An 11,328-nucleotide genomic window follows, 5' to 3' on the forward strand; every position below is an offset into this window, starting at 1 on the left:
ATAAAGGGCATCGACCCCTATTGGCAAATGTAAATACAGTGTACGTCTCCATACTATGTCAACATACAGTGTGGGGGCAATTGTGTAAGTACATGATGAAGGACCCCAGGATACCGTAAAGTTAATGTTTATTTTAAATTGAACACCGATTGATCATAAGTAGTGGCAAAGACATTAATTGTTAATGTGTGGTGGGGCGCAGACAAACGAAGGGAGTTTCATTCAGTTATTTGTATTTGATTTTGGTTTTAGACAGTTTCAGTCAGGCTCTCTCATATGTAGAAGTTTTGTTACACTGTACTGCTCAGAGTATGATGGGCTACAAGTCTTTTGTATTATAAGGGTTTCTGAAGAAGAGAAGACTTAATAACAGTGCTAAGCAATTTTTACGAAAGTGAAATAGAACCAAATTAAGAAAAATTTCTTCATATTTTGCATCATCTTCAGAGTCACCGGGTTCCCTGTAGTCGGCTGCCTGTATCTACAATTGAAATGGACGAAAAGAAGTCCATGGTCATATTTTCATAAAATTAACAGAAGGAGAAGCTTTCAGAAGATGAGATATATAATTAATAGATGTAGAGGGATGGGCATAGAAAAAGAAATGATGCAAGGTAAAGTGAATGAACAATAGCACAATTTTGTACATGCAGAACATTCCATAATAATGCAATTGTACTAATATTCTCTCTTCATTGAAAGCAAAAAGACAATTATCAACCAGTTTCTCTCATTACTTTTCCTTTTATAAATTTCTTTAGTTAATTTTTTTTGTTCTCAGTTTGAAGCTGACTTTACCTCAAAAAGCTGATCACATTTTGCAAACCACATACAGTATGCCACAAAGAATCAGCCAATCACATTAGTTTCTTTGTATCTAAATAATCTGTGTACAATTACAATAATCATAAATTTTATCTCTATATTGCCTTGTACGATATGGCACAGTGAATCAACATACCACACTGGTGGCTTCATAAAATAACACAAATTATAATTTGGTATAGCCTCATCTCAAAACTCCAAATCATCCATTAGACATTCTTCAAATTCTCTCACTGTATAGAAGGCTTTGCTTTTCACCCACTTTGTTATTACACTTTTTTGAATTTGAGGTGCGATATACCAAACAACACCTTATAACCAGGAGTTCATGTATTTACCTCTTCACACAAGTAAGGCTTACAGAGAACTGAACAGCAGAACAACACAAAGATAATGTTTTGTTAGGTTCAAAGATGATAGTGGTGTCAATCTCATCAGCACCACATAGCTCCCTCCCCTGCAGTACAGAGTACTCCTGAGAGGCTGGATGGGGGGGGGGGGGGGGTGACAATTATGGCATCGGCAGGGGTGGTCCGCGGGAGCTAAACCACAGTCAGCTTGTAGCGTTGTCGGGGAGCTGTGTTGGTAGATGTCGTGAAGGAAGGTTCGGCCACCAAACCTGGAAGTCGTTGAAGCGAGCCGGGCATTGTACTGGGCATGCTGGTCGTGCGGCGACAGGTACGCTCGCGGTTTGAGGCAGGAATGGAACAACGACGACGATGTCTATGGTGGGTGTGGCGAACACATGAAGCATGTCCAGGTCGACGTTGGGCAAGAGGGGAACAGATTTCACCAGGTGGCAGGGAATGGCGGATGTTGCATCATGAACACTGGATGAAGGGAAACATATGATGAACAGTGTGTCATCACGTAGTATTATAGAGATGTCGTGGATTATGTCCGGGCGGAACAGGCACAAACACCTCGAGCGACGGCATGTTTGAGATGGGGGGCATGAGAAACCTCTACAGGTTGAGGCAGGCAACGGGGGAGAGGTTGAAGGGACCGGAGAATGGTCCAGCGGCGAGGGCATGATCGTAAGTAAGCTCGACGTGGGGAGCATGTGATCACTTGATGGAGTGCGTGAGACCAGAGTGGAGGGTGAGGTCGGAGAAGAGCTCGACGATTGGAGCTGGAAGTCACTTGACTGAGTGAGTAAGTCCAGCATGGAGGGAGTGATTGGAGCGTTGTGAGCCACGCCAGTGAGTGGTGATATGCTGTGGTATGGATGCGCCGGATGCCGCAAATGTTACAACTCTCGCTGAACAGGGTTGACTCAAATTGTCTGCCCTGGTCGGTCGTGATGATAGCTGGACATCCGAAATGCGATACCCATGACTCGACGAAGGCTTGAGCAACAGTTTTGGGGAGGGGGACAGCCTCAACCCAGCGAGTTGTTCGGTCAATAGACGAGAGAACATAACGAAAGCTGTTAGAGGGAGGGAGAGGGCTGACTGTCAATGTGAACATACTGGAAACGCCCAGGAGGGATCGAAATGGCGCCAAGGGGGGGGGGGGGGGGGGGTGAAGTGTGCTTGTGTACTTCGCAGAGTTGGCATGTGACGCAGGAGCTTGTCCATTGCTGGCAGTCCTTGTTGACATTTCTCCACACAAAGCGCTCTTCTACGAGGCAGGCAGACACACGAACACCGAGGTGGACTAAATTATGCAGTGTATTGAAGACAGCTTGACGGAGCGTGGTTGGGATGCATAATGTGCCCGTACTGTTGTCTCACCAGAAATGCCAGGGAAGGTGGTGTGGACGAAATGTAGTGAAGAGGTAGAGCCTGAAATCAGATTTTGTGTGTCCTCGTCAGCAGGTTGGAGGTTAGGCAGTTCAAAGAGGTCTAACAGCAAATGAATGGCGTCAACTCATGAAAGGAAATCAGCAACTATATTGTCAGCACCCTTTATGTGTCTGACATCGGTGGTGAACTGAGATATGAAGTCCATGTATCTGAAACGGCGAGGAGGCAGGTCAGCTGGCGGGTTTGAAATGGCCACAACCAGGGGTTTGTTGTCTGTTAAAACATAGAAAGGGCATCCCTCAACGTCGGTCTTAAAATGCCTGATCGCTTCATGGACTGTGAGGAACTCCCTGTTAAAAGCAGAATATTTCTGTTGTGCATTGATGAGCTTGCGCGAGAAGAACTGCAGAGGCGTAGTTTGGCCGTCGACTGTCTGGCTAAGGACAGCACCGATGGCAGTATCGCTCGTATCTGTGGTGATGAAAAGCTGCGCATTGGGATGAGGATGCACGATGGTGCAGGCCACGGCAAGAAGCTTTTTGAGGGCAGTTAAAGAGTCAGTCATAGCAGGGGTCCATGGAACAGGCTGAGATCCAGAAGTATTGGTGCCTGCCAAGGCGTCCGTCAGTGGAGCCTGAATCTCCACAGCCCAAGGTGGATGATGACGATAATAATTAACCGTCCCCAGAAAGCACCAGCACTCTTTGAAAGACGAAGGTCTGGGTAGGTTTAGTATTGTTTTTACTTTGTCAGGGGGCAGTGAAATGTCGTCGGCAGAGACCCGGAAACCAAGAAAAGTGACAGCAGGTTGATGTAGCTGCAGTTTGTTCTGTTTGGTCTTGATGCCTTCTGCCACGAGAGTGTCCATAACAGTTTGCACATGTCGAATGTTGTCCACAATGGAGGAGCTGAACACAAGAATGTCATCAAGATATGCAAAGCAGAATTTTAGGTCGAATAGCACTTTATTGATGAAGCATTGCCAGGTCTAGGTTGCGTTTCTCAGACTGAAATAACCTGATTGGGGTGGTGATTGCTGTCTTCTTGATGTCTTCAGGAGCCATGGGGATCTGGTGGTAGGCCCGTTTGAAATCAATGACAGAGAACAGGGTCGCACCTGTGAGGGAACTGGTAAAGTCGGCAATGTTGGGTTTGGGGTAGGTGTCCATAATTGCTCGTGAATTTAGTCGATGGTAGTCTTCGCACATGGGCGTAGACCAGCTGCTGGCACAGGGTTCAATGACGCCGGAGCTTAGAAGTTCAGAAATCTGCTTTTTAAGGTTGGAGAGGCGCTCGGGACAAAGTCTACATGGTTTACGTTTACTGGAGATCGGGGGGCCTGGCGTGAGGCAAAGGCGTTGGTGACGATAGAAATGTTGCTGGCGGCACAGGAGGTGGTTTGTTTACAATTTGAGGCGGGTGGGGCAGCGAGACAAGGTCGTGGTGTTCGGAACCACTCGGCGAATCCGACGGGAACCGAGGCGGCGAAGCGTCCCAGGAGTCAACGTGACAAGATGGCCGCCGGCCAGAAGCAGTGGCACCATGGTCAGATGAACTCGGTAGAGCTTGTGAAGCGTTAGTGATTCCAATGTCTGAGGACGCGGCCTGTGGCAACATGGTCTCAGGTGAAGCGCTAGGCACAAGTGCACTGTTTGTGTTGGCAGTGGCATGCAGGAGCCGAAGTTGCATAGTTTGAGGTGCTGTCCACGAGGGGAAGGGTAGGATCTGTCAGTATGGGAACACGTGATGCTTGTCGCACATGCACACTCGTGTCTGGCCGAGTGTCAAATGCTACTGTGTTACGGGGGTGTGGTCCTGTGGAACTGTCAGTACACATTATGGTAGACTTGATAGCACAGTTGCGAGGGGTAGCGGGAGGTAAGCACAAGGAGGCTTGATTGCTGGTACTACAAGTAGATTCGGCACACTTACTGACCTTGCTTTGTCCTTGCTGCAGTGTCTGTAATTCCTTTGCTGCATCGGATAGCTGGAGCTGAGTTTCGTGGAGCTGGAGAGAGAGCTTGATAGTTTTCCTTGAGTAGGCGAGTGACGTTTTCGAGCTCGACAAGGCACTTGTGCGTTGTTTCTTGAAACGTTATCGACAGAGACGAGCATGTATGGATGAGATGAGCCTGGACCAATGTGTCACTGGGGGGTTTGCTCAACGGAGCAGAGGGGATGTGAGTTTTGGACGGGTGACGAAACGTGGTGTTTTGCACTAGGGCCAGTGAAAGTTTGTGACAAGAAGTCAATGCCTGGTATAGGTTCCTCAATATCGCACACTAAAAAAGTGCACTCGAGTTTGCAGTTTGCGGAGAGTGAGATGACGTGGGAGGTTGAACCCGAGCATTGTAGTTTAGTAGAATTAATGGCTTGCAGTGAAGTATGATGAGGGCGGATGTTCGACTATGCTAAGGACGTGGGCAGCAGTGAAACATCGGCACCTGTGTCCACTAGGAAAAAGTATCAGACGAAATGTCTTTAATGTAAACTCGTCCACAATTATCTGGTCATTCCCAGACAGATTGTAGCACTGGGGGGTGCCTGTCATGTTGTGCGCACTTATTGTTGCAGGCACGATGCATGTCGATCACAAAATCCGGCACTAGGCATTGAGCCGAAGTCATTGTTCGAATACTTTGTCGAAGTAATGCACATGAACATAACTGATGCAGAGGCCGTGGACACAGTAAAACGGCAAAAATGGAAGACGTTACAACTCGGGGTCACCAGTGAGGTGAATGCTCAGATGAGTTACACCAAACAACACCGTATAATCAGGAGTTCATTTATTTACCTCATCAGACAAGTAAGGCTTACAGAGAACTGAATGGTGGAACAACATAAAGATAATGTTTTGCTAGGTTCAAAGGTGATGCTCAGATCGATACTGGTGTTGATCTCATCAGTCTCACAAATTTATTCAGAGGCACAGAGTGGGCATTTTTGGGTAGATTGTTAAAATATGTGACACCAAGATATTTATAGCTATTGTGTATCTTTGCTACTCTGGCATGGGGCTTGTCAGTTGTATGTCTCCGTCTAGTGTTATGATGGTCTATTGACATCCTAAGGTCAAAATTTATCCGGTTTTCCTTTCTTGTATACAAGACAACTATAAATATACAAACTAGCTACTGCCATAACAATAATTTCTACTTGATTCTCGTGGTGTGAGTCCCACAGTGCAGCTGATGGCTTTATGAATAAAACAGGAGGTGAAGACAGATGAACATTTTAAGAAAAGTGGCAACAATGTGAACAGCCAGTACTACTATCTTAAGAAAAGGCTATGTGAATAATAGGTGAAGGTACTTTACTTTGCAAGTTGTGAGAGGCCAATATCCAGTTGATGGAATGTATTCTACAAACTGTAGGAAGTGATTTAATATGTTTCATACAGAAAGAAAAGGCATTTTGGGATCTTTAATGTGTGAAACATATGAGAAAATTCTATTAACTGGTTCAACTGGCTCTGAGCACTATGGGACTTAACATCTGTGGTCATCAGTCCCCTAGAACTTAGAACTACTTAAACCTAACTAACCTAAGGACATCACACATATCCATGCCCAAGGCAGGATTCGAACCTGCGACCGTAGTAGTCACGCGGTTCCGGACTGAGCGCCTTAACCGCGAGACCACCGCGGCCGGCAAAATTCTATTATTTTAAATAACTAAGTATAAAAGTAAGAAAGGTATTAAGTATAGGTGTAGTGCTCCAAAGATTAAAATAGATACCATTCATGTCCTGTACAAAATGCACCTTATAATCACAGGTGCCAACCCCATGGCCTCTCCAAAATTTTTAAAATGCATACAGTAATGAGTTAAAACAGATAATTATTATACTAGTAAGCAGGTCAGTTGAAAACGAGTGGTGTGAATCATGATAGTGTTACGGTGCTGTGGACCCACTTAGAATTTGTCCCTGTGCGTGAATCTTTGGGTAAAGTCTGGTGCCAGCGGGCCAGTGCTGTGGCCATGGTGACATCAAAAGGACTGGATCAGAAGTGCCTGGAACCCATCACCTCACATCACCTTGATGCTTTGAGACAGTACGATGCTGTGGCTATATAAAGCCCACTCTGCTCTCGCAGTCATTCAGTGTGGATAGTTTCATTCAGTCCATGCAGTAGACATGTTTAGTGTCCCAACTTTAGTGTCTAGTGGACTATTTTATACGATTATATTTTATTCATTTACTTTAGTCTCTTGGTCTATTGTGAATTTAGTTTGCAATGGATAAATTTGTTACCAAAAAGGTGCGCTTGGAAGTTGATGATGCTGCAAGTCAAACTCCAACAATTATTGTGTCATCAATTACTTTTTCATCTTCAGGTGAGAACTATTCACAACCAAAACCTGGATAATCCAGTAAGGGAAGATCATTTAAGAAGTCTTGGTTGATCAAATATACATGGCTAGAATATGAAGCATCTACCGAAAAAGTTTTTTGCAAAACCTGCAAAGAGGCAGATGCTAAAAATCTATTAAATTTTCTTCAATAAAAGAAGATGCATTTAATTCTGTAGGGTTTTCTAGCTGGAAAAAGGCTTTGGAAAAATTCCATCTTCATGAAAATATGTTCAGACATAAAGTACTAATTTCTATCATTGAGCAAAGTGTGGCCTCCCAATTGAATGAACAATCAGAAAGTGATACGAAGAAAGATCATTTAGCTCTTGCAACAATTTTTACTGCCATGCAATTTCTATGCCGACAAGGAGTAGCAATTAGAGGGCACAAAGATGTAAACTCAAATTTTTTGCAATTGTTGGAACTCTGAAAGAATGACATACTTGAGTTTAAAGATTAATTAGGGCACTCGGGTTATAAATGGATGTCCCATGATATTCAAAATGAGTTCATTGATCTACTAGTAAAGTCTGTGTTGAGAAAGGTATTGGCTTCAATAAAGAAGACTGAACATTTTTCTGTTATGGTTGACAAAACAAGAGATTCTTCAATTCATGAACAAGTGTCATTTTGTGTTCATACTGTTGATGATTCCTTAGTCATCAGCAAAGACTTTATTGGCAAATATGAGACTCTCAACACTGAATCAGAAGCTCTGTTTAGTATTTTAAAAGACATTCTTGCTCGCCTTAATTTGTTAATGGATAACTTATGAGGACAAAGCTATGATGGTGAATCAAATATAAAAAGTAAGTTCAAAGGACTAAAAAAGTTAGTTTTGGATGTTATTGTTGTTGTTGTGGTCTTCAGTCCTGAGACTGGTTTGATGCAGCTCTCCATGCCACTATATCCTCTGCAAGATTCTTCATCTCCCAGTACCTACTGCAACCTACATCCTTCTGAATCTGCTTATTGTATTCATCTCTTGGTCTCCCTCTACGATTTTTACCCTGCCCGCTGGGTACCTCCTCATTAGTTATGTAATCTAATCTTCAGCATTCTTCTGTAGCACCACATTTCGAAAGCTTCTATTCTCTTATTGTCTAAACTATTTATCGTCCATGTTTCACTTCCATACATGGCTACACTCCATACAAATACACTCCTGGAAATGGAAAAAAGAACACATTGACACCGGTGTGTCAGACCCACCATACTTGCTCCGGACACTGCGAGAGGGCTGTACAAGCAATGATCACACGCACGGCACAGCGGACACACCAGGAACCGCGGTGTTGGCTGTCAAACAGCGCTAGCTGCGCAGCATTTGTGCACCGCCGCCGTCAGTGTCAGCCAGTCTGCCGTGGCATACGGAGCTCCATCGTAGTCTTTAACACTGGTAGCATGCCGCGACAGCGTGGACGTGAACCGTATGTGCAGTTGACGGACTTTGAGTGAGGGCGTATAGTGGGCATGTGGGAGGCCGGATGGACGTACCGCCGAATTGCTCAACACGTGGGGCGTGAGGTCTCCACAGTACATCAATGTTGTCGCCAGTGGTCGGCGGAAGGTGCACGTGCCCGTCGACCTGGGACCGGACCGCAGCAATGCACGGATGCACGCCAAGACCGTAGGATCCTACGCAGTGCCGTAGGGGACCGCACCGCCACTTCCCAGCAAATTAGGGACACTGTTGCTCCTGGGGTATCGGCGAGGACCATTCGCAACCGTCTCCATGAAGCTGGGCTACGGTCCCGCACACCGTTAGGCCGTCTTCCGCTCACGCCCCAACATCGTGCAGCCCGCCTCCAGTTGTGTTGCGACAGGCGTGAATGGAGGGACGAATGGAGACGTGTCGTCTTCAGCGATGAGAGTCGCTTCTGCCGTGGTGCCAATGATGGTCGTATGCGTGTTTGGCACCGTGCAGGTGAGCGCCACAATCAGGACTGCATACGACCGAGGCACACAGGGCCAACACCCGGCGTCATGGTGTGGGGAGTGATCTCCTACACTGGCTGTACACCTCTGGTGATCGTCGAGGGGACACTGAATAGTGCACGGTACATCCAAACCGTCTTAGAACCCATCGTTCTACCATTCCTAGACCAGCAAGGGAACTTGCTGTTCCAACAGGACAATGCACATCCGCATGTATCCCGTGCCACCCAACGTGCTCTAGAAGGTGTAAGTCAACTACCCTGGCCAGCAAGATCTGCAGGCTCTTGTGTAGTGTACTTTCTTACATCACTCTTTTTTTTAAGACCACTTGTTTTTTATTAGTGATATCAGCTACCATATTCAAGTGTAAGTGCAGTATCTCAATGTCTAGGTCATTTTTGAAAAACTCAGTTGACTTTTCCAAATTTGTTTCACTTCTGTTTACTAAAAGTAAGCACTCTTGTATAACTACAATGACCTGTGTCAGTCCAGTTGAAGTAAACCGTTCAATAATGCAAGATTGCACCATTTCACAAACTTCAATGTAAATAGCTTTGTAGTATTCCTTTGGGGTTTTGAAAGTGTGCGGTGAGCTGACTTCATTGTTTTCATACTTCTTTGGTCTACTTCGATTCTGAGGATGCAATGAATCATCAACTTGTGAAGGTTTTTCTTTTAAACACAATTCCCAAAAGTGTTCAAAACTATCAGGCCTTCCGTTCAATATACAAATCAAGCCCGCATAGATTTTTTCCAAATCGGCAACATTTAGATGAGGGCATTGAAGGTTTTCATTGACATCCTCTACTGGGTTCATTGCATGGCAATAAGGATGTAAAAAGAAATGAGTCTTGAACTGTAACATTGACTCAAGATAGCTTACACATTTGTGACCTGACTCTATTTTCTCCTCTCCAGAAAATGTTTCAAAAAATTCTAGAAGTTCTTCAAAGTTTTTCAATATTCTCAAGATACTATAAGCTTGCATAGTTCATCGAGTTGGGCAAAGGGATCGTAGACCAGCTTGGTTGTTGGCATTCTCACAACTTATGCTTCTGAAAAGTACTATCCTTTTGTTGGATTCCCTTACGGTGTTTATTAAATCTTGACTAAAGCCATAATATCCCTCGTAGACATAAGATGGCGGAGACTGTCTACAACTTCCAAGTAAACTGTGAACAGTGCAGTGCACATAATGTGCTTTTGGTTGTTTATCCAAAATAGATACGAAGATATCCAAGATAGATACGAAGCCCACACCTACTACAGTAGTACAAGTTTATATGCCAACTAGCTCTGCAGATGACGAAGAAATTGAAGAAATGTATGATGAAATAAAAGAAATTATTCAGATAGTGAAGGGAGATGAAAATTTAATAGTCATGGGTGACTGGAATTCGGTAGTAGGAAAAGGGAGAGAAGGAAACGTAGTAGGTGGACATGGATTGGGGCTAAGAAATGAAAGAGGAAACCGCCTTGTAGAATTTTGCACAGAGCACAACTTAATCATAGCTAACACTTGGTTTAATAATCATGAAAGAAGGTTGTATACATGGAAGAACCCTGGAGATACTAAAAGGTATCAGATAGATTATATAATGGTAAGACAGAGATTTAGGAACCAGTTTTTAAATTGTAAGACATTTCCAGGGGTAGATGTGGACTCTGACCACAATCTATTGGTTATGACCTGTAGATTAAAACTGAAGAAACTGCAAAAAGGTGGGAATTTAAGGAGATGGGACCTGGATAAACTGAAAGAACCAGAGGTTGTACAGAGTTTCAGGGAGAGCATAAGGGAACAATTGACAGGAATGGGGGAAAGAAATACAGTAGAAGAAGAATGGGTAGCTCTGAGGGATGAAGTAGTGAAGGCAGCAGAGGATAAAGTAGGTAAAAAGACGAGGGCTGCTAGAAATCCTTGGGTAACAGAAGAAATATTGAAATTAATTGATGAAAGGAGAAAATATAAAAATGCAGTAAATGAAGCAGGCAAAAAGGAATACATATGTCTCAAAAATGAGATTGACAGGAAGTACAAAATGGGTAAGCAGGGATGGCTAGAGGACAAATGTAAGGATGTAGAAGCTTATCTCACTAGGGGTAAGATAGATACTGCCTACAGGAAAATTAAAGAGACCTTTGGAGATAAGAGAACCACTTGTATGAACATCAAGAGCTCAGATGGAAACTCAGTTCTAAGCAAAGAAGGGAAAGCAGAAAGGTGGAAGGAGTATATAGAGGGTGTATACAAGGGTGATGTACTTGAGGACAATATTATGGAAATGGAAGAGGATGTAGATGAAGATGAAATGGGAGATACAATACTGCATGAAGAGTTTGACAGAGCACTGAAAGACCTGAGTCGAAACAAGACCCCCGGAGTAGATAACATTCCATTGGAACTACTGACGGCCTTGGGAGAGCCACTCCTGACAAAACTGTACCATCTGGTGAG

This window comes from Schistocerca gregaria, chromosome 6 (genome assembly GCF_023897955.1).
Source record: "Schistocerca gregaria isolate iqSchGreg1 chromosome 6, iqSchGreg1.2, whole genome shotgun sequence".
NCBI classification, from domain to species: Eukaryota; Metazoa; Arthropoda; class Insecta; order Orthoptera; family Acrididae; genus Schistocerca; species Schistocerca gregaria.